The following is a 23,171-nucleotide window of genomic DNA, read 5'->3' on the forward strand; positions in this document are numbered from 1 at the left end:
AGGAGTTGGCTGAGGTTTGCAGTTGCAACTACATTACAGTTTAGCTTTTTCCTCTGGCCAGTCTTGTTTGGCACATTCCCCAATAGCACTCCCCAGTAATCTATCCAGTCTTGTTTGATTTCCCAAAAGCACTCCCCAATAAACTTGGGTGCAAATCACCCTCTCAGTCTGTTTCTTGTAGAACTTGGCCTAAGAGAATGTGTATGGGAGCCATTTGGCTTAACAGCCCTACTCTCCATATAAGGTAATACCTTTTTTTCATCCAGTGGGAATAGCTTCCAGGGGTCCTAGCAAGGTGTATCCCAGTTTCAAGAATGCACTGCATTCAGAGAAGTTCAAACTATGGATTCCCACCAGGTATTTATAATTCATTGACAGTTCTCCCTGAGCAGGTATAGTTTAATAATTAGAAGTCATTTTTACGATAAGTAATGTTGCTTGGTAACATAGCTGACATTCCACCTTTACTAGGTTTCCAGGGAAACAGAGATGGAAAGTTAACTCAAGGTCATTTTTCCATAGAGAAAGTGTATGAGTTTTGTTAACCCTTTATTTGCATTTAAAAACCCATGAGTTCTTAAAGATGAGTGAAACAAAGATCCCAACAATTCTCATTTAGAGGATACTTGAAAACTAATGATGTTATTATTTGAGACAAGGTCTTGCTCTGTTTCCCAGGCTGGAGTCCAGTGGCATGATCTCTGCTCACTGCAATCTCTGCCTAGCAGGCTCAAGCCTTACACCTCAGCCCCCCAGTGACTACAGGCACATGCCAACATGCCTGGGTAATGTTTAAACTTTCTGTCAAGATGAGGTCTCCCTATATTGCCCAGGCTCATCTTGAACTTGGGTTCAAGAGATTCTTTTGCCTTAACCTCCCCAATTCCTAAGATTACAGATGTCAGCCATACTGCTTGACCAGCTAACTCATTATTTTTAAACCTGGTAAATAAAGAAAAAGAATAATTTTTATAGACCTTCCTATATGAACTGCACCTCAGGATAATGAACGAATTGGTAAAGGGAATTTCCTCTTGATAGAAGTATGCCAGCTAACAAATGAAGGGCAGAATTAAAGAATCTTCCTTTTGCAGCTTCTACTGAAAAGATGAATCTAGGCCAAGATCATCAGTGACTGCTAATGGCACCAATGGGCGACAATCAGACATTCTGTGTCCCCTGATGGAAGTACACAATGCTACCTATAAGTATTCCTGCAAAAAGGTCTAACCTGTTGGTTACCAAGCTTCTGGACCCAAGTACCAATTGTTGGGGATAGAGGAATAAACTGAATAATATTGTGGGGATGCAATTTTCAAATTCCAGATTGTGGAAATCGCTACAGAACAAATGGCTCCATTTCGACAACAAAGCTGTTGACATGGGGAGCTAGAGAGAGAGAAGGGAAGGAGAGAGGAGGGGAGAGGAGCAGGGAACAGCAGAAAGACAGAGAGACATGGTTACATGAAGAAGGGAATGTATAGATAAGAGACCTGAGAGACAAGAGGCATATTAACCAATTATAATGCATAAAACATACATATGTTGATTTTAACAATGTGTAAATTTATGATTCAGTTCAGCAGAATTAAACATTGAAGACCCCAGGCATTCTAATGATAGAGACACCTGGGCAACCTCAGGCATTTTTTTGTTTGTTTGAGATGGTATCTTGCTTTTGTTGCCTAGGCTGGAGTGCAATGGCACGATCTCAGCTCACCAGAACCTCTGCCTCCTGAACCCCACGCATTCTAATGGGAGTGACTCCTGGGCAACCTGAGAATTATTAGGAAGAAATTATTAGTTCTTTTTAGGTGAGATGATGGTATTGATTGTTATTTAAGAGTCCTCTGTCTTAGTTCATGAGGTAAAAAACTAAAAAAAAGTCAACTTTTAGACAAATAGACAGAAATATTTCCAGATAAAGTAATCTGTTTTTTTCCTTCCAAAATATTCTGCACTGTAGGAAAATGGATAAAAGATTATAGGAAACCAGACTGGTCATAAGCTGATAACTGCTGAAACTGAGCAGTAGGGTTCATTACATGTTTGGAAATTTTCATTATAACAACTAGAAGTGTATATACATTTAATTTTTAATATGATAATCTCACTCCAGGGAATCTATTTATAGATATCACCTTGATAAAAATGTTTTATGTAGCAACACTAATAACAAAAAACCAACAAATCGGCCCTGGGAATAAACACCCAACAGTGGCATAAGGTTGAGCAAATGATGATGAATTCACACTAATCATTAAAAAGAATAGAGTCAAACCAGTTTACCTGAAGGAGTTTTTAGGAATATTGCTGAATGAGAAAAGTGAGATGCACATATGTATGTATGAGATCCTTTTAAAAAATAAAGACAAACCCTACATTTGCACATTTGTGTATGTAAGGGTGCCCAGAGAGTTATTAATATGGGTAACTTGGGGTTGGAAAATTGTTTCGGGTAGAGAGTAGGGTGGTGAGGCTGCTGAAAAACTTTACTAAAAAATGAAGTCTGTGTTCTGCTGGCCAGAGCGTGAACGGTCAGGTCGGGCTGTGTTTCAGTACAGCTTTGCCATTTGCCAGGAGTGTCACAATGGAGAGGTTAGCAGTGATCACAGAGTGTCTACTGAGTGCCCTGCCTGGCCTGGGATCTCCAGGTGAAGGTGCCACTCCTACTTCTGAGAAGCTGCCGTGCTAAGGTTAACATTTTATGCACAGAATGCTATGTTACTTAATTTTAGGAGCCTCAATTTCCCCATCTGTAAAATGGTGTTGTAGTATCTGCTTCACAGGGGTACTATGAAAATTAAATATGTGCAACACGAGTGTAGTTATACCTTCTTGAGTTATATTCCTCTCATTATAAGGATCAAACAAACATTGTTATTGTTTCCAGGGGTAGGAAGATGGGTAGTGGAAATAGGTAAGTTGGGGTGGGGTTGGGGAGAGTCAGAGAAAAGTCTGAGAGTTAAGGCATAAAAAAGTAGGGTAGAATTTTATGATCATTTCTTGAGAACACAGAAGAGGCGAATTTTTTCATTAATTCATATGAAAATATTAATTTGATGCTTACTATATTGTACAAATTTATTTTCTCACAGTTCTAGAGACCAGAAATCTGAGATAAAAATGTGGGTAGGGCCGTGCTTCCTCTGAAGGTGCTAGGAATGATCTGTACCAGGCGTCTCTCCTCGCTTCTGATAGTTCTTGGTTTGTGGCAGCACAGTTTCATCTTCTCAAGGTTTTTTCCCTGTGTGCATGTCCGTCTCTGTGTCCAAAGTTCCCCTTTTCATAAGGACACCAGTCATATTGGATTAGGGGCCACTCTACTATGACTTTATCTTTCCTAATTACATTGACAGTTACCCTATTCCCAAATAAGATCTCATTCTGAGGTACTGGGGGTTAGGACTTCAATGTATAAATTTACCTAAAAGGAAAGGATATTGAAGTGCTCAAGTGGGTGTGTGGGTGGGCTGCACCCTTAAACAGGGAATTCAAGGGGGGCCTCATTGAGAAGGGAACGCTGAAGTGAAAACGAAGGCTTGAAGGAAGTAGGGAGTGGGCCCTGTGCCGGGCAGAGGGAATAGCTAATGCAGAGGCGTCAAGCTGGAGCAAGCTTGGGACTTTCCAGGAGCAGCAGGGAAATAGTGTGGCTGTAGCAGAGAGAAAGTGAGGGGAGACTGGAAGGCAGGGATCCGCTTGAGATCATGTGGACTTGGAGACCTGTGAAGAACTCTGGCTTTTACTCTGAGCATAATGGGGAATTATTTGCAGATTAGACAGAGTAGAGATATGATATGGTTTGTGTCTTGAGAAGGGTCATGTTGGTGGTTAGTTTGAGAATACATTGTACATGGGTGGAGAAGCCATTAGGAAGTTAGGGCTGTGATCCAAATGAGAGATGACTGAGACAGAGGAGAGAAAGAGGTGAGGATTTCTGGGGCAATGTCTTGAGTAGAGTAGTAGAGATGGAATTTGTTGCACAAATAGAAGGATTGCCTTTAAAAAGCCATGGCATGGTACGAGGCCTCTGAAAATACATGTGATTTCAATTCTTTCTTATTACTGCAAATTTAAAGAATATAGCAAAATATCTGGTGGACAGAAGGCCCTCAATAAAGGTCAGTTTCTCTTCTTTCCCTTATATTCCTGAGTCTGTCTGACCCTACACTTCTCCATTCCCAATCACTCATCTTAATCTTTGCTGGCTCTTTGATCCTTAAAGAGTGTTTATGGTTGTTGGCTTAACGCAGGGCTCTTTAAATTGTCCTGTGAGGAATCCTAGATGTTTGAGACAGTGCCGTGGGGCCCAAGTGAGGATCAAAGAATGACTAAGTGGAGGAATCTTGAGCTGTCTCTGCCCAATCCCCGGTTCATACAGAAATTCTTATATCTGTGGTTTGTATAGGGCTTTAGCTTTTCAAAAAAAAGTGTTTCTGCTTTAAAAAAAAATCCATTGTCTTCAAGCATTCCTCCTGTCTGAGATAGTTTTAAACCTTCTAAAACCAAATAAATGATTCTTTAATGGTCAAATTTTAGATTCTGGTTCTGCTAGTTTTACTGGTGTTTTTGCTACATCTAGACTTTTCTACTTTATCAAATAATGATGATGATCACCAATATTTGTTGAGGGCTAAACTTGCTTTCATTAAGAATCCTGCCTAGAAAATTGTAAAAAATTAAGCTACACACAAAGTCATAGATCCATAAAGGCATCAAAAGTTAGAGCTTGGAGAACCCTTTAAAAATGCTCATTTCACCCTCTCAGTTTATTAACAACAGAGAAATATTGACTTGGTCAAGGTCACCCAAGAACAGCTGAATCTAGAATCCAAGTGATTTGTGTCCCAGGTCACCAGTTTTCCCATTGTATGCTGCTGGAAGGCAGATGTCCTTAGACTAGGATAGGGAATGCCATGATCCAGCTGTTGAAACAAAAGATAGACAGGGAGTATGTACTGAGACATTTGATGTGACATTTACCATCCCTGAGAGTTCAGGTTTACAGGCTCCACCACATTTAAGAGCCTTTTAAACTCTCTAATTGCTCATTTATCTGATGTTACACAAACAGTCCCCACAGACACAGACTGACAGGTAAACAGTTTGTTGAGGATTTATTTAAAATGATGAATTAACATAATGCATCCTCTCTTGAGAGAATTACCAAAATCACAGGATTGCACTGCAGTTTGCAGCTATGTTTCTTCCATAGTCACTATTGGCTGTGACCTTCTAATTTTCTTGGGGAATGTTTCATTCTGTGATCCATGAATTACTGTGCTGTAAGCAAACCTGGTCGATCTTATGGGGACAGGAAGATTGGAGCGACCTGGTAAAGGTAAAAGAAAGCACTCAGAATTGGCCAGATCTAGATGGAAACCCTGCCTCTGCCCCTCTTGGATCTGGCTTTCTATGGGCAATCTCTTCAGCTCATTATGCCTCAGTTTTCTCTCACTAAAGTGGGAATTATAGTAATATCTACCTCACTGGATGATTGTAAGAATGAAATGAGCTAAGTTGACACAGAAGCCTTCCCCCAACATCTCTGACCCATGCTTCCCAACTTCTCCTTACACTCTGGTGATGGAGAGCTTCTTCCTTCTGCCTGAGGAAACTTGACTTCCCACTTGGGAGATCTCTCTCTTTTGGGAAGCTCTTGAGTTAGTTATGTGGAAAAGCTCAAGGAAACAGAGTTACCTGTGAACTATATCCCAGTATTGGGACCCAGTTCTCTGAAGTGTTGTTTTCTTTTTATGAAATCATTTAAGTTGATTTTCATTGACCAATTTTGGGGGACATTTATACTCCCAAACGGTGAGCCTCATTTTTTTCTATGACACATTTCCATGTTTAATTTACAATAAAATATTTTTTAATTACAAAGGAAAATAAACAATTTCTTAATTCAATTAAGTCAACAATCTATTTACTTTGTATTAGCTCTGAGCTAAATGCAAACTCTCAGGTTTTTCTTGTGCTAATTATATGAAAAGGAGCATGAGCCTTATTATTCATAATGCTTATTCTGTGACATTCCCGAGTTTGCTTAACAATGCTTGGGTCAATGTGATTAACTTGAACAACCTGAGTCCTTGTTAGAACTGCATGACTTGCCTCTTTTGGGTAGAAGGGGTTCCATTAGTTGGGTTACAGACATGGACATGTGCAGCAGCAACCCAATCTCCCCTTGATAGTTAAGATTAATCATCCCAGGCAGAAGAGTAATCTACTGCTTTGCCTATTGTAACCCTAGCTAGCATGCAGAATCCAACATGACCAGGTCTCCATCTTGACTTCCAACTCAATGAAACCATTGTTGTGTCACCCAGTGGCAACATTTCTCTCTTGGAATCTAAGACTTTTAAAAATAGCGCCCCAAAGCATAGGGACAGGAAGTATCAACTCTTCAAGTGAATTATTAGGTATAATAATGAAAGGAGCCGGGCGAGGTGGCTCACGCCTGTAATCCCAGCACTTTGGGAGGCCGAGGCGGGTAGATCACGAGGTCAAGAGATCGAGACCATCCTGGTCAACATGGTAAAACCCCGTCTCTACTAAAAATACAAAAAATTAGCTGGGCATGGTGGCGCGTGCCTGTAATCCCAGCTACTCAGGGGGCTGAGGCAGGAGAATTGCCTGAGCCCAGGAGGCGGAGGTTGCGGTGAGCCGAGATCACGCCATTGCACTCCAGCCTGGGTAACAAGAGCGAAACTTCGTCTCAAAATAAATAAATAAATACATACATACATACATACATAAAAATAATAATGAAAGGGGCTATTCCTACTTCCACCTTTTGATTCCTAGACCATGTACACTAGTTTTGAGGGGAACAGTACTATATGTAGGACATAGGTTCAGCAACATCTCTTAGAATAGTACCCCAACCTTGCAAGGTATTATTTCCCAACTGGCTCTGTAATGAGTCTTCAGCAAGCTATTTCATGATGCTGTAAGTCTAGCTGTTTCTGTGTGATGGGGTATGTGGTAAGACCAGTTGGAATTCTGTGAGCATGAGTCACTGTTATATTTCTTTTGCTGCGAAAGTGAGTTATTTGGTCAGAAGCAATGTTGTGAGGGACAAGACAGTGACTAAGCATTTCATACATCCACAGATGGCAAAGGATAGAGTAGGCTGATTTGTGTTCTGTAGAAAGGCCTATTTAATAGTGGAGACGAATTGTTGCTCCTCTATGATGGAAGGGATCCACTGTAATTAATGTGCCACTGTAACCAGGTGGTGAATGACCAGACACGGGCTCAGTTCTCTCCCCATGCTAGCCAAAGATGTAACTGGGTGTGCCCTGGTTCTCAGGCTCACTTGCCCCAGGAATGGGAAAAGGGCCCTGGTGGTGAGGTGAGCTTACAGTTCAAATAAATATCAGACCTAAACAGTTTAGCAGAGAGTGATTTATTAGGCAGAGAAAGAGAGAGAGAGGGAGAGACAGCTCCTACGCCGGTGTGTGAGGGGATCCCAGAGAGGGAAACTTGCACAAGTAAGGGGCAATGGGATTTTAACCCAGGAGTTATTCCAGCCCCGTTCATGTTCTCCTTCAATGAGAAGAGTTCTTCCAAACTTCCACTGGAGTGATTGATCTTCGGGCTGCTAGGTCCACAACTAGAGCCTCCTCTTCCCAGAACTTTTGGTGGGCTTTCTGAACAAAAGCAGCTCACCTGGAATTTCTACCTAGCCCCATGCAGGAAAGTTAGAAAAAGAGCTCTACATTCCTGGATGGGGGGGATAGAAGGAGGTATGGCACTGGGAAATTCCTGCCTTTGAAACACAGGCAATTTTCCTTAACACAGTCCCTCACCACCATGTGACTAGATGGTTTTCTAGGGAATGGCACCACATTGGGCTCTCAGCATTGATCCCTGCTGCTGGCAAGTTACTACTCAGCAGAGGTGGTAGGCAGATTAGGATTGATCAGTAGAGGCCTTTGTGAGTTCATACATAGCCTCTATTCCTGAGTGGGATGAGTGAGCAATCACATAGGACACAAATGCACACAACTCATCCCCATTTTTAGGGCTACATCCATATATTTTCCCTGCAGACCTCTCTGGGAAAAGACATCACCAATGTTTTTCTTTTGAAACACGAACCTTGTAGCCAAACCATTAGCCACTGCCTGTGAATCATTGTAGACCTGAGTTCCTGAAGATCTTACCCAGTCAAAGTAGATGACAAAATGTGCTGCTCAATGGTCTAGGAGGATCTCCCTTGACTACTATTTTTTGAGACACTCCTGATTGGGTTGAACTTCTGCAGCTGCCTGCTTTGAGTTTGTACCAGCATATTGTGTAGTACTATTTGTAACTCAGACTAAGTTTTATTTGTCAAATGGTCATAAGAATTTTATATGATGCCGAAGGTTTGAGATGAGGGAGAGGTAATGTAAGTCTCATGCAATTTACTTGTGCCCAAAGGGCCTGTTCAAAATAGATCTAGTACATACCATTTTAGGTAATGGAGCTGCTATACGTACCTAGTCTTAAGGTTTTACCACATGCACAAGAAATAGCTTGTATCTGGTCATTTGATGTTTCACAGACAGGTATTCAGTCTCTCCTAGAATATAAACCAAAAATTCTCTCTCAACAGGTGTAACAGTTAACATAACTACATAAAGTGGTCATGGCCTTTCTTCAAAATCTCAGGTGCTATTATCCTCTTTTAGGAGAATTCCAGAGGCTTTAAATACTATCTTTCTTGCCTTAGGTATCAAGTACTATTGTGTGTCCTGGGTCATGTGATCTAAAGGCAAACCAGCTTGCACTTTACTGAACCTGCCCAAAAGCCTTCATTTGCTTTGTTTCACCACATAAAACTGGGGGTCATGTGAGCTACTCAGGAAATAGGTCAGAGCAGCACACTCAGATGTATTATATACTACTTTTAAGATCCAAGAGGCTTATCAAGGATTGGATCTCTTTCTTAGTGTAGGCAATGCAGGGAGCAGAAACAACTCTATTTTGGGAGGAATGTCCTAACAAATTCTCAGACCACTAGGCCTCCAGAAAATGTACCAAGTTGGTTGGTTTCTAAGTTTTAATGGGGTTTCTCTCCTATACTCTACTAGTGCATGTATTGATAGGTGTTTTATACTTTCCCCATGTCTAATCAGCATGAATGTCATTTGTAATACATTAGTGTAATGTTTTGTAGAATGTCATAATCTAGCTCCAGGGACTCAGTTTAAATTATGGCATAAAGCAAGAGAATTAACATAGCCTTAAGGCAAGAAAGAGAAGGAAGGTGTATTGCTGTCCTAAACATAAAAGCAAATGAATTCTGAAGGCCCAGATGAGAGAGAATTGCCAGAGTAATAACTGCCGATCAGTTACCAAGGATTGTATTGATTTGCCTCATTAAAAAGATTCTATATTTGGGCCGGGCATGGTGGCTCACGTCTGTAATCCCAGCACTTTGGCAGGCCGAAGGGGGTGGATTACCTGTGGTCAGGAGTTTGAGGGCAGCTTGGCCAACATGATGAAACCCTGTCTGTACTAAAAATACAAAACTTAGCTGGGTGTGCTGATAGGCACCTGTAATCCCAGCTACTTGGGAGGCTGAGGTAGGAGCATTGCTTTAACCTGGAAGGCAGAGGTTGCAGTGAGCCGAGATCACGCCATTGCACTCCAGCCTGTGAGACCAGGAGAACGAAACTCTGTCTCAAAAAAAAAAAAAAGTTCCGTAGAATCAAAACATTATGATAGCCACTTCATCTCAGTTCCCTACTACATTAATTACACCAACCTTGTTTCCAGTGATTATGTTCTACAGTGCAGTTTCTGCTACTTCTGGATCCTATTATTTTATTTTTATTTTTCATTAAAATAATGGAGACATTAAACATGGTAATAGTATTGCACATCCTATGCTGATTTTTTCCTAATGTATGTTTGTTGGCTGTATTATAATTACAATTTGTTTCATTTTCTAATTGTTTGCTTCTATACTTCATGATCGTATATTGAACTTGTATGCTATCTTCTTGATAAATTCACTTATTAATCCTGGGATTCTCTATACAATTATGTCTTCTATGCATAAACATTTTACTCCTTTTTCAGATTTTATGAATACATATATTCTTTATTACACTGGCTAGAACTTCTAGTACAATGTTTAATAGAGGAAGTGATAGTAGACATCCTTGTCTTGTTTTATGTAAAAGTTTTATGTTTCCTCTGTATCTAATTTTAAAATTATGAACGAATGTTACATTTTGTCAAATAATTTTCTGCTTCTATTAAAACAATCAAATATTTCTTCTTTATTTTCTTAATTCACCAGTGAAATAATTTGTCCTTGAGCTTCCTTTGCAGGAAATTTTTTATTACAAATTCAATGTTTCAACTAGTTATAGGGTTATTCATATTTTACATTAAATCTTAATCAGTTTTGGTAGGGTGTACTTTTAAGGGAATGTATATTTTTCTAACTTGTTGAATATATTGACATAGATATTCTTAATATTCTCTTATTTTTTAATGTTTACAAGATCTGTAATACTATTTCTACTTTATTTTTTAATATTGGTATTTACATTTTTTTTTCTTTTCAATCTTACTAGGGAATTTTCAATTTATTAATGTTTTCAAAGAGCAACTCTTGGTTTTGTTTCTCTATTACGTATTTTCTGTTTTATTATCTATTTTTATTTTGCACTTTTTCTTCTTTCTTTGGCTTAATATGTTCATCTGATGTAGGCATTTAAATGCTATCAATCACAGGCTTGAGCCACTCAAGCCTGTAATCCCAGCACTTTGAGAGGCCGAGGTGGGTGGATCACGAGGTCAAAAGATCGAGACCATCCTGGTCAACATGGTGAAATCCTGTCTCTACTAAAAATATTTTTAAAAAATTAGCTGGGCATGGTAGCATGTGCCTTCAATCCCAGCTACTCAGGAGGCTGAGGCAGGAGAATTGCCTGAACCCAGGAGGCAGAGGCTGCAGTGAGCCAAGATCGTGCCACTGCACTCCAGCCTGGGTAACGAGCGAAACTCCGTCTCAAAAAAAAAAAAATAATAAATAATAATAAAAAATAAATGCTATCAATTTTCCTCTTAGCACCATTTTACCGTATCCCAGAGGTTTGGATAGGTTATGTCACTATTGTTCATTTCAAGGAAGCTTTAAATTTTCATCTTGATTTCATTATTTACCCAATAATCATTCAGGAGTAGGTTAATTTCCATGTATTCCGGTGGTTTTGAGGCTTCCTTTTTGAGTTAATTTCCAATTATGTTCCACTGTGGTCTGAGAGAGTACTTGATATGATTTCAGTTTTGTTAAATTTATTGACACTTGTTTTGTGGCCTATCATATGGCCTATCTTGGAGAATGTTCCATGTGCTGATGAATAGAATGTATATTCTGCAGTTGTTGGATAGAATATCCTGTAAATATCTGTTAAGTTCATTTGTTCTAGGGTATAGTTTAAGCCATTTTTTTCTTTATTGAATTTCTTTCTTGATGACCTGTCTAGTGCTTTCAGTGGACTCTTGAAGTCCCCCACTATTATTGTTTGCTGTCTGTCTCATTTTCTTAGGTCTCATAGTAGTTGTTTTATAAATTTGGGAGCTCCAGTGTTAGGTGTATATATTTAGGATTGTGATGTTTCCTTGTTGAAAGTCCTTTGATCATATATAATATCCCTTCCTGTCTCTTTTAACCACTGTTGCCTTAAAGTTTGTTTTGTGTGATAAAAGAACAGCTACTTCTGCTCAGTTTTGGTGTCCATTAGCAGGAAATATATTTTTTCCACTTCTTTGCCTTAAGTGTGTGAGTCCTTATATGCCAACTGTGTTTCTTGAAGATAGCAGATACTTGGTTGGTGAATTCTTCATTTATTTATTTAGAAAGAAAAAGGAGTGAAGGAGAGGAAGAAAGAGGAAGAAAAAGAGGGAGAGAGAATGGGAATGTAGGTTTATTCTAAAAATGCGTATTAATAATGGCCAATCAATATTTTGTGTATTTAAGGTAGAGAATGTATATTTTGTGTATTTAAAATGGAGAGCTCTATAGATATTTATTGAGTTTATTTGTTCTGGATCTGAGTTCAAGTCCTGGATATCCTTATTAATTTTCTGTCTCGTTGAGTCTAAATCTCTTTATGGGTCTTATGTATCTGGGTGTTAGGATCATTAGTTCTTATTGTTGCATTGATCCTTTTACCACTATATCTTTGTTGCTTTGAAATTTATTTTATCAGATGCAAGAATTGCAACTCCTGCTTTTTATTTATTTATTTATTTATTTTTGCTCTCCATTTGGTTGGTAAGTCTTTCTCCAACCCTTTGTTTTAAGTCTTTGTATATCTTTGGATGTGAAATGGGTCTGGATGTAGCATACCATTAGGTTTTGGCTGTATCTTTTGATTGGGGGATTTAGTTGACTTAAATTTAGGGTTACTGCCATTTAATGTTAACTTGGTGAATTCTTATACATTCTGCCATTCTGTATCTTTTAAGTAGAGCATTTAGGCCATTTACATTCAAAGTTAGTATTGAGATGTGAGATATTCTATTCATTATGCTATTTGTGGCCTGAATATCTTTTTTTAAATTGTGTTATTGTTCTGTGAGATTTATGCTTTAAGGAGGTTCTATTTTGGTGTATTTCAGTGCTTTGTTTCAAGATTTAGAACTTGTTTTAGCAGTTCTTGTAGTGCTGGCTTGGTAGTGGCAAGTTCTTTCAGCATTTGTTTTTCTAAAACAGACTGTATTTTTCATTTATGAAGCTTAGTTTTGCTGGATACAAAATCCTTGGCTGATAATTATTTTGTTTATGGAGGCTAAAGATAAGGTCCCAATCCCTTCTAGCTTATAGGGTTTCTGCTGATAAATCTAGTGTTCATCTGATAGATTTTTTTTCATAGGTTACCTGATGCTTTTTCCTCACTGCTCTTACGATTCTTTTCTTCGTCTTGACTTTAGATATCCTGATGACTATGTGCCTAGCTGATGATCTTTTTGTGATAAATTTCCCAGGTGTTATTTGAGCTTCTTGTATTTAGATATCTAGCTCTCTACCAAGGCTGGGTAGCTTTTCCTCAATTATTCTCTCAAACATGTTTTCCAAACTTAGATTTCTATTTTTCTTGGGAGAGCCAATTATTCTTAGGTTTGGTCATTTAACATAATCCCAAATTCTATGGCAGCTTTGTTGATTTTTTTTTCAAGTTTTTTTTTTTTAGTCTTTGTCAGATTGGGTTAATTTGAAAGCCTTGTCTTTGAGCTCTGACATTCTTTCTTCTACTTGTTTGATTCTATTAACTTTCTAGCACATTTTGCATTTCTCTAAGTGTGTCCTTCATTTCCAGAAGTTGTGATTGATTTTTATTAATGCTGTATATTTCCTGGGACTTTTTCATTCATATCCTGTATCTTTTTAAAAATTTTCTTGAAGTTGGATTTCACTTTTCTCTGGTGCCTCCTTGATTAGCTTAATAATTGACCTTCTGAATTCTTTTTCTGGCAATTCAGAGATTTCATCTTGGTTTGGATCCCTTGCTAGTGAGCTAGTGTGATCTTTTGGTGGTGTTAAAAACCTTGTTTTATATTACTAGAGTTGTTTTTCTGGTTCCTTCTCATTTGAGTAGACTATGTCAGAAGGAAGATCTGGGTCTTGAGGGCTGCTGTTCAGATTCTTTTGTCCCACTGGGTGCTCCGTTGATGTGGTGTTCTCTCATTTCCCCTAGGAATGGGGCTTACTGAGAGCTGAACTACAGTGACTGTTATTTCTTTTCTGGCTCTAGCTGCCCAGTGAAGCCATAAGGCTCTGAGTTGATACTGGAGAATGTTTGCAAAGAGTCCTGTGATGTGATCCATCTTTGGATCTCTCAGCCATGGATACCAGCACCTGCTCTGGTGGAGATAGCAGGGGAGTAAAGTGGACTGTGTATGGTTCTTGGTTGTATTTTTGTTAAGTGTGCTGGTTTTATATTGGTTGGACTCCAACCAGGAGGTGGTGCTTTTAAGAGGGCCTCAGCTGTGGTTGTATAGGGAGGATACAAGCTTGTCCTAGAGTCACCTTGGGATAAGTATTTGGGTTTTTCAGGTGGCAGGCAGGGCCATATAACCCCCAAGAGATTACGTCCTTTGTATTTCCTCAGCTGTCCCACAGAACCTTCAGTGGCAATCTACCTCCTTCAAAGGGTCTGTGGATTTTCTTAGCTTTCCTGAGATATGTTCCTGTGGTAGGTCTTGGAGCAAAAATTCATGATGTGGGTCTCCACAGGCTGCTCTGTCAGAGCTCCCAGTTAGTCTTGCCTCCTATTTGCCATTTTCCCCAGGACTTCTTTGCCATATTACTTAGTTTCTATCATGGTTTTTCCTCTCATGTATTTTTTTCTTTTTGGTTTGGGTAATTTATATTTTCCTTTGAATACACATTTCATTCATATCTTCAAAGTTACTCATTGTTGAACGAAGTGTTCTTTTGTGTATCTTTGGATTTCCTTGCATTTGTGTTTTCTCCTTTTTTCATTCCTAATTTTATAATTTTGTACTTTCTACATTTTATTTTTGACTCATATCCTGTATCTTTTTAAAAAAATTTATTTAAGTTGGATTTCACTTTTCTCTGGTGTCTCCTTGATTAGCTTAATAATGATATATTAAGCTGACATGATATATTAGCCATATTGAATTTTTTTCTCTGAAGAATCTGCTTTTAAAACATTCTATTTGTTTACCACCAATTAATTTTTTCTTGAACTTTTAAAAAATTTTTATGTTTTAATCATTTTGAATTTTTTCTAGTTCTAATTTGTAATGTTATTTTTAAAAGATATTTAACAATTACAGCTAAATCTATTAACTTTGACCCAATAGTTAATTGAGATGTTTTTCTCCTGATTTTCAAAGATTTGACTTTTCTGTTTCTACATTTGCTACTTATTCGTTTTATTGTATTGCCATCTTAGAATGTGGTTTGTATTATAATAGCTTCTTGGAATTTATTCCTGAAAGATGTTAATTTTTATACATGCACTATAGCAATCTAGAAAGACATAATTTTAATTATTCATATATTTTATATCCTTACATTTTATATACTTTATCTGTCAAAGATTGAAACAGGTGTACTTGAACCTTTTTATTACTTTTATATTTTTGTCAGTTTCTTTTATTTTCCTATGATTTTCCTTTACAAATATTGATGCTTTGTTATTTGATTCCTAATGGTTCATGACAGTATAATCCACATGGACTGCAGCCTTCATCATCATTAAATGACTGCTTCTGTCCCTATGCAATGCTTTTGACCTTGAATTCAACTTTGTCTAATAGTAGTGTCACAACTCCTGTCTTATCTCCATTCAGATTTCTGCTCCAGGTTAGAAAGTTGGGTTGGGGAAAACAGAAGTGATGTAGCTGCCCATCTTTCTCTCAGCCCTGCCTGCATTGTTTCCTCTTGTAGTGGAAGAACAGCTTCCTGCAGGGTTCCCCTGCTTCTTCCAGGCCCACCTAAGCCCAGTGTTTCTATCTCTCCTAGGTGAGCCCTTGAGATCCCTCTTATTTTTTCAAGTTTTATAAGCACTGGGGATGCACTCATGAATGAAATACAGACACTGAGTCTTAAAGTCCTCTCACTTTATTGGAGACAGAGGACAAAGTCACAGTGCAGAAAAATAAGAGTTACAATTGATGCAAATTCTGCTTTGTGTAGTTAGATGCTGTGGGACTCAGACAAGGAGCACTTTTTCAATCCAGTCTTCCTGAGGAGGTGACATGAGGTGACATATGGCCTGAATAGGAGTTAGCCAGGAAAATGATGAGGAATATGTGGGTATAAAAGATAGGATAATACAATCAGAATCTTGGAGATTGGTATTAATATTCACTCTTCACAGAGAAAGTAGTAGAGTTTCAAAGAAGTGATGTACTTAGGCCAATATAAGAGTTAATAAATAGGTGGTCAAGACTTGAATCCAGGGTTATGTCTTTCTAACCCTAAAGTCTGTGTTTTTCTCTCTAGTGTGTCACTTGCCCAAATACATTTTTCTCTCAGTCATGTTCCATTTCCTCACCCTCTTTATGTGTTTGTTTCTAGCTATCACACTCTTCTCTAGTGACAAGGCTTTCATACAGAGGAACAAAAATGACTGACACTAGTTAGTCTAAACTACTTTCTCTCCAAAGAGATTTGTGTTTTAATTATGTAAGTTAGAAGCTGAAAGAATACAACTACTGCAATGGAATTCCATTCTTTGTTCAGAGAGGGAGATTTCAGCGTTGCCTTGTCAATGTCTGATAAGTTTCACCACTTGAGCTGAAAGTTGTGAGTCTGAATTGAAATCTGACCTTGTTCTGAGCATCTCTCTTTTTCCTTGGATTCCTATTCTTGGTGTCACTTTACTCACACCAATTCCCAAATTCTTTGTACAAGGAGTCTCCGACTCATTTCCTTTATGACTGAAGTCATGGAAGACCTGGCTCTCTGGAGGAAGGTTCTAATAGGAGACATAGGCTGCAGTAGATGAGAACAAAATTTTTCACCATTTATACTTTTCTAAAGCCGCTCTCGCTTATGTTCTGGTTCCTCTTTCATTTCCAGGTCTTATGGGGATCATTTTCCTTGGATTTCTGGGCTGTCCTTGTCTAAAAATATTTTCAGAGTGTGGACCTGCTTAACTTACTAGTGTCAGGAAGAGGCTGCGATGGGATTGGGCTCTGTATGACTGTACTTTTCTGAATTCACACTGCCCTCTCAGCCTACATCTTTACACCTCTTTGTGGTGGGGGCCCTCTGAGGCCTTGAATCTGATTGTTCACTCCTCTGGGGTTCATTTGCAGTTTGGGCTAGAAAGCAAGGACTTTGCCTTAGCCTTGTGTATTCCCAGTTTCAGGGAGACAGGTGGTCTTGCCAGTAGCCTGGTCAGTGAATGCTATCTTGCTCACAGGCATTTTATTCTGTGGCTCAATATTTAGTGAGCTCTGCTCATTCAACATTTTCATATCCACCCTAGGGATTCCAATTCCAATGATTACTGTTTTGAAACTCAGGGATTCCCTAACACTTGGCATGACTTATTCTTAACTTTCCGTATGTATTCATTTATTCAATCAAACACATACATGCTATCTTGGAAAGCTGGAGTGTGCCTAGGGTGTGTTAGCTACTTTAAGAAATGTAAAAACAGAGGTTCTTTATCACATCGTTCAGTTTGTACTTTTGTCTTTGCTGAGTGTATTTTTCAAACCCAAATAAGGGTGTACAGTGGGCAGTCATGGTTTTATGTTTTGTTTTGAAGTAAAAGAATACCTAATGAAGACTTGCTTAAGCGGGGGAAAAAAGGGTTTTTTTAAGTTCTGGGATATATGTGCAGATCATGCAGGATTGTTGCATAGGTTCATACATGGCAATGTTGTTTGTTGCCTCCATCCACCCATCACCTATACCTGGCATTTCTCCCCATGTTATCCCTCCCCAACCTCCCTACCCCTCCGTCCCTCCCTATTCCCCCACAACAGACCCCAGTGTGTGATGCTCCCCTCCCTGTGGCCATGGGTTCTCATTGTCCAACACCTGCCTGTGAGTGAGAATATTGCAGTGTTTGATTTTCTGTTCTTGTGTCAGTTTGTTGAGAACGATGGTTTTCAGATTCATCCATGTCCCTACAAAGGACACAAACTCATCGTTTTTTATGGCTGCATAGTATTCCATGGTGTATATGTGCCATATTTTCCTTGTCCAGTCTGTCATTGATGGGTATTGGGGTTCAGGTCTTTGCTGTTGTAAATAGTGCTGCAGTGAACATATGTGTGCATGTGTCCTTAGAGTAGAACGATTTATAATCCTTTGGATATATACCCAGTAATGGGATTGCTGCGTCAAGTGGAATTTCTGTTTCTAGGTCCTTGAGGAATCGCCACACTGTCTTCCACAATGGTTGAACTAATTTATACTCCCACCAACAGTGTAAAAGTGTTATTTCTCCATATCCTCTCCAGCATGTGTTGTCTCCAGATTTTTTAACGATTGCCATTCTAACGGGCATGAGATGGTATCTCAGTTTAAGTCCATCACTGTGGCTAGAAAAATGCAGAGTGCCAATTGGCTTAGACTCAAATTACATGTTTCCCTTTACAGCTGGGCATGTATGGCATTGAATGGCATTAACTCATTCAGATTACATGGGTTGAAAATGAGAGGGGGTGGTTCCCAAGAGAAAGACTGGGATAAGGTACCAGTGCAATGGCAAAGGGATGGTGGGAGGCCAAAGCTACAGATACTACTCCATGCCTACTCTGACCAAGAATTTTTGACTTCTGAACATACAGTCAGATTGAAAGAAGTAATATGATGCCAGTGTATTGTCATTTCTGGAACATATTTTTGGGGCAATGTAAGTTTGTCACAGAAAATCAGTGATTTATGGTCACAGAACTGCTGTCTCAGTCTTGATAGTCTTTATGATTATTTGTTAACAGCTGCCAGGAAAAACCAACAGAGAAAAAGGTGTTTCACCCAGTCTGGATACCATTGACAATTTTGAGATACATTGTTTTGAAAACTTATTTATTATATGTGCTAAGTACCTCTAAATTGCTTTCAACATTTTCTAGAGAATTATGAACTTCTCTGAAGGCTGCCAACAAAATGTCAAGTCAGTCCACTGACAGAAAGGAAGAGAAACCTTGGAAAAAACATTATTGCTTATGTTCCATCTGAATCTGAGCAGCTGACCTGACGAAGGAGGTAAGAGAAAATGAAGAAATGATATGCTGAATAAACCCTTTACTAATGGTTTTAGAGGGGAGGATTCTACCTTCATCACTCTGACTCTACAGGAAACACCGATAGCTTCAAAGACATTGGAATGCCTTTGCTTATAGAGAAAAACTTACAGAATGAAAAACAGACCTCAGCATAAATTTTCTTGAGCAATGTTTACTAACAGACTTGGGTTAGCCAAATGAGTCCTCAAAAAGCTCTTAAAAGTTTTAGGAAAGCAAACAATTTATACATATTTTAGGGCAAATACAGAACAATAAAGTTGTGCCAGGACAGTGACCTGACATTGTTGGGAGAGACAATCATGCTGCTTATATTAGAAGTCAAAGCAGTGGAGAAATGTTATAGATAAGTAGAAGCCATAGAATTCAAGAGCTTCTAGGGAAACCTCTATTCCAGTGAATGCAGAGTCTCAATACTAACAAAGGTATTTGAGCAAAATCATAAGAGACAACAAAACTGTGGTAAACTCCCAGAATATAGAGATAGACCTTTAAACTGTGAGATGGCTTGTCCCTTGGGGCCTTGAGTGGTAAAATTGCAAGGTCAAAAGTTTTGTGCTATTTATTTTGCTTGCATAAGTTAAATTAACATGATGTATTACTCTTTGGAAGGATTATTTGCCAAAAGGCCAGTGGTTATTTTGATGGTTCTGAGATCTCCTAAGGGATAAGCTTGGGGACCTAAATGGCTAAGGATGAAATAAGTGGAAGAGACTAGTGGTCTTTCTGATCCAAAGTTGTAAGGCCCAATGAACCAATTGAGTTTTACCTTCCTTTTCTCCTTTTCCCTTGTCCTGTGTGCTTACACACAAATTTTAAGACAACATCTACCCCAAAATTGCCTCAACCAAAAAATGCCTGAGTGGTAGGTTGAAAAGGAGAGCTCTGTTTTTGGTATTCAAAACCCTTTCCTTTTATGTTTTGGGTGCTTTTCCTTGGAATAACCTTTCCTCGTCTTTGAAGAGGTGAACTTTAGAAAGGAAGGCTTACAGATGGCTTTGATTATAGCTGCCTCTCAGGTAAAAGAAGCCCTCTGCATGGTTTATTCTAGATTACTGGGGGCTAGAGTGGAATGGAGGCCACAGTTTTGTTCATGGTAATACATAGGGATCTCTTCAGGATGTTGTTCCTGGTATATGACACTATAGGGGAGGAAAGAGAAATGGAACAGGTGACTGTGCAGAAGTGGATTCTGAATTTTGGTATCCTTGAACCAGACAAATTTAGCTGTTTCCATCACTCATAATCATCCTAGGTAGAATTTAAACTTAGATCAATTTGACTTCAAAGCTCATTCCTTTTCTTTGAAATATTTTCTACTCAGAAGCAGTCTCAAGGAGGACAGGGAGAATTTAGAAAGGCAGAGGTGTTGGGAAAGAAGACTCAAGTGAGGGCAGAAGAACAAGGAAAGGTGTAAGGACGAGAAAACATTGGGTTACTAAGGATGGAACGTAGCAGTAGTGGTGGTGGTGGTAGAGTAGTTTGGACCTTTGGTGCTCTGGAAATGGTGACTCTGGGTATAGTGGTAACGGAAAACTGATAGTGGAGAAATCAAGACCAGGAAGGGACCCTGTCTTTGGAAGGTGGATGGAAGTCTGAGGAGTTTGAGCAGATATAGGACATAGTAGCAGCAGAATGTTAGGGGCAGGAACCTTGTGGCTGCTGTGGTCAGCAGTGACTGATTTTCTTGGACTCTTTAATAGACATATCAATCCATCAAGCTGCAATTTCATTTTTGCATTGGAATTACATTTCCAATCCAATTCCTCTGCTGTTGGCATTTCCTCTGTCTTAGGGGCTGTGGGCCTATGACTGAAAAGGTGCAGCTGGCATTCCCCCTCACTCGGCACTGTCAGTTGGCACAAGTTAAGAGTACAAGGGCTCTTGGTGGATGTCTCAGAGTTCCTGCAGTCAAATTATGGCCAGATTATGGCCTTTAGATTGAGCCACAAGTGTGAGAGGTTCTACAAATAGAGGAAAGCAGGTTTAGAAAGAAAAAGTGGTTCCTTATGAGCTGATCTAATCACAGATGAGCAAAGAAAGCTCCTGGAGGCTACAAAACACGCTGGATAGTAAATAAGGAACAGAATTTCCACAAAATAAACTGCCTCCAGCTCCCACTCCTTGGTTACCCTTAGCTCTTTGGGGCTAGTTTGGTAATGATGTGTTCAGTTCCCAAGAAGTATAATGGAAAGGAAGAAGGCAAACTGGTTAAAACAAATGACTCATGTGACTAAAATGTCTAGAGGTAGAGGGTGCAGTCTTTTGGCACATTCTGACCAGGGCTCTGGCTCCATTTCTCTGGCATTCTTTGTGTTCTGCCATTTTGAGTCAGTTGCATTCCCAGAGTGTCTTGCCTTAGAGTTCAATGGTTGCAGCAGTCCTAGGCTTTACATCCACATACATTCCATTCAGAGAAAGAGATATTTTCTTTTCCAAACCATCAAAAGTCCTGAATTTTATTCTACTTGAACCAGTTATTCTGTTGAGGAGGATGATATGCTGTAGGACTTGTGGGCCCAATGTCAGGAATGGGATTGATAGATCACCCTCACTCAGAGCCTGTGCCTGCTACACAATAGATGGTAAGAGATAGATGTTGGAGGAGAGGGCAGCCAGCAGTGTCCTCTCCAGAGTCATCAAAGCAGTGGACAAGTGTATCCATGCAATGGTGAGTATGTGGAAGAGGACAAAGAAAACATGTTACTGCAATAATACAGATCTGGGGCCATACCTGGAATGGGTATAGCATTGCAACAGAAATGCTATAGAATGCACAACCCATCGTTCTTTTTAAGGTTAAGGAACTGCCTTATAAATATAGTACCAGAAATTTGTATTGAATACTTGGTCCAAATGCTATAAAGTATTGTTTCTAAATGTGCTACTTGCTCAAAACAAAATACCATTGAGTATTTAATGGCATTTTACTGAGTACTTAAAGTGAATAACAAAAATTTACTATGAAAACGAAGTATGAAAATAGTTAACATTTTTTTCTTTCTCTCCCCACTTCTCTTTCTCTCTCTCTTTTATCCATAGAAATATACCATTGGCAGCAAAGGCAATGATTACAGAGTCATCTTCTCTATGACATTTTCATAGCTTTGCCAGAGAAGTAGGTTGATAGATTGATGTATAGATGGATGGATGAATAGAGGGCTAGCTGGTGGGTAGGTGGCAGATAGATGGATAGATAAAGCAAATTTTCTGCCTGTATCATATTTTTCCCAGTGATCTTGACAGAAGTTTTTGGTTGCTTCACTCTTGGTGGGACGCAAACCAAGAGTTGATTTACATTAACTAGCTTGATGCTAGCTAGTAACCCACTCAAACCAGAGCATGTCTCTATGGAAAAATTAATTTGAAAACTAGCTCTTTTTCTAGCTCTTTTAATCTTGATGGTGATTTGACTCAGGTAGGACAACTCATTGCATCAACTCCAGCAGAAGGAAGAGAGGACACACAGCTCTCTCATTCCTTCAGTGGGTGGAGAAAGTCAGGAGAGTCTTCTCTTCTTGCAGGTGTGGAGAGACTTCCTTTCTTTGAGGGAGTCAAAATGAGAGGAGTTTGAGATGGTTGGATTGTTAAGTTCCTTTAGTTCAGTGTTTATGACATTGGGATATAATCATCAGCAGTAGCAAAATAACATACCTAAAGAGACAGGACTGAGATTGTCCTGGGGTCAGAACAGCACAACAAATCACCCAGACTATGATCTTTCACAGTTTGTAGCTTTTGGGTCTAGTAAAAGACATGGCTGCTTTTTTTCTGGTCTGTGGAAAGGCTTTGTGGAAAGAGGCACCTGGGTTCCCAAATCTATCTTTCACTGATCTCTCTCAAGGACTGAAATTTCATTTCAAATGAAAACTTAAAAAATAATTTTTTAGATGCAGATACCCAGACTCATTTGATCTTTGATCACTTGTTTCAGCTCAAAGCTTATCCTTTCTTCGGTGCAAAGACTCTCTCTTGTTTATTTTATTTCAATTTTCCGCCTTTATTTCAAAAGCCCACTCCCATTCCCTTACTCTGTAGAAGCCCATTCTAAAATAGTTCATATGCATCCTTTCTCTTCAGTTTTCATGTGTTTATTCAAATAAGTCTATTCTTAAAAATATATAATGCAGGCTGGGTGTGGTGGCTCATGCCTGTAATCCCAGCATTTTGGGAGGCTAATGCAAGCAGATCACCTGAGGTCAGGAGTTCAAGACCAGCCTGACCAACATGGCAAAACCCTGTCTCTACTAAAAATACAAAAATAAGCTGGGTGTGGTGGTACACAGTTATAATCCCAGCTACTCAGGAGGCTGAGATAGGAAAATCACTTTAACCCAGGAGGTGGAAGTTGCAGTGAGATGAGGTCATACTATTACACTCTAGCCTGGGAGACAGCAAGACTACATCTTAAAGTG

General features: G+C 39.1%; 1 long non-coding RNA gene across 3 annotated transcripts in view; it reads left to right on the forward strand.

Annotated features, from left to right (window-relative positions):
• The window catches only part of LOC118148765 (uncharacterized), a 393,523-nt gene that overhangs the window by 256,559 nt on the left and 113,793 nt on the right, over positions 1-23,171 (forward strand). For all 3 annotated transcript variants that reach the window (XR_013528609.1, XR_008477323.2, XR_013528610.1), the window contains exon 3: positions 18,586-18,718. This is a non-coding gene — a long non-coding RNA (uncharacterized LOC118148765). The remainder of the gene's footprint in view (positions 1-18,585; positions 18,719-23,171) is intronic.

This window comes from Callithrix jacchus, chromosome 17, assembly GCF_049354715.1.
Source record: "Callithrix jacchus isolate 240 chromosome 17, calJac240_pri, whole genome shotgun sequence".
Taxonomy (NCBI): Eukaryota; Metazoa; Chordata; class Mammalia; order Primates; family Cebidae; genus Callithrix; species Callithrix jacchus.